This window comes from Egretta garzetta, unplaced genomic scaffold (assembly GCF_000687185.1).
Source record: "Egretta garzetta isolate BGI_Z169 unplaced genomic scaffold, ASM68718v1 scaffold66, whole genome shotgun sequence".
In the NCBI taxonomy this organism is placed as follows: domain Eukaryota; kingdom Metazoa; phylum Chordata; class Aves; order Pelecaniformes; family Ardeidae; genus Egretta; species Egretta garzetta.
Genome location: NW_009259856.1, coordinates 60043 through 61519, shown reverse-complemented (window position 1 = coordinate 61519; position 1477 = coordinate 60043).

The window sequence follows — 1477 nt, the reverse complement described above, 5'->3', positions numbered from 1 at the left end:
GGCTGTCCCGGCCGGGGCTCCCGCCCTGGGCAGCGGGGCACCGCGGGCCGTTTCAAAGGCGGGGAAGGCTGTAATAGCGAGGGTGCTGGCACCGCGGCCCTCATTGTTTGTGAAATGTTGTTTGTTCAGAGAAACATAATGAGAATCATTTGGGAGCTTGGCATTAATGCTTATTTCCATTCGCAGATGGATGCGCGCGGTCAGCAGACGGGCTTGGTGCAGGGGTGCTGGTGGGAGCACGGGCGCTGCCGAGCGCGCTTACGTGCGGTGGGGCAGCGTTGCCGGGATGCTTATGGGCACGCAGGGCGGTTTTCTCTGGGTTACTGGCAATGAGTTTTTAGAATTAGAAATAATAACGCTGGCGTTTTTGTATGCATGTAAAGAATTGCATGGACAGTGCGGAAACTTAAATCAAATTTAGGCAAATTACACGTCTAAAGACTAAGCCGGCGTTCATGTTCGTGCCAGACTTTAATAGAAATTGGAGAGATCCTCACCTTGAGGGAATTAACAAAGCTTCACTGAAACGGTGTTAATTTATACCAGAGATTGGGCTGGGGCCAAACTGCTCAGCACTCTGGGGAATCATTCCCCGGCCGAAGGTCTGGCCCATCGTTTCCAAAGACTTGCTAGCAACAGAGCATTCACGCCCAGTTCAGCTCCCTTCTAGCCCTGCTAAAGCTCTTGGAAATCCAGAACAATACCAGACCTTCTGAGATGTCCTCCTCAGGATTTTCAGCGTTTTGCTTTAGGTAATGCGTGGTCCCTGCCGGACGATGGAGCGAGGCAGGACTCGTGAGATGCTTTGTAAGATGGCGCTCTTGACTTGCCAGGCTGGTTTGGTTAAGCCTACGATTTCTGGTTTTTTCTCTTAATAGAATTATCTATGCCTGGGACACTTAAAAAATACACATTGATGTGAGCATAAAAATTAATTCCAAATTGTAGATAATTGTTTAAGCTATCAGACTTGAGGCTCATGTAGAAGAATTTTCCCAGGACAAGTGTGTTTTCTATTAGAGTTGATACCGATCTGTCAGAAGATCCTTTTGATTTTCAAATTTTTAGACTAAATAGTTGAGTAATACTTGCTCTGGTCTCCCCCACTCTTTCTTCCTTTTGCTTAGGAAAACACTCTTTATTGTTAGCAAGATATCTTGGAGTGCATCCAGAAAAGCGCTGTCTCTTTCTGCGAAAGACCAGCAATAGCTGGCTTTAGACGGGAGGTTACAGCGTGGAGAACTTTCGCTGGTAAAGCCTCCGTGTTAACTGTCGAATTCCCACACCGAAAGCTGTAACACGCAGGTCTCAGCCCTGCTTTGCCCAGCCTGGCTTTCAGCGTCGCCCGAACCAGAGCGGGCTGCAATCCCGTCTTTTCTGTCATAAGAAAAGGTTGTGCTGGTAACATGGGGGAACTGCATTCAAGCTGGAATGGATTCGTCCTCTCGGCTGCGCGCTCGTTCTCGTGGCTTTCCCT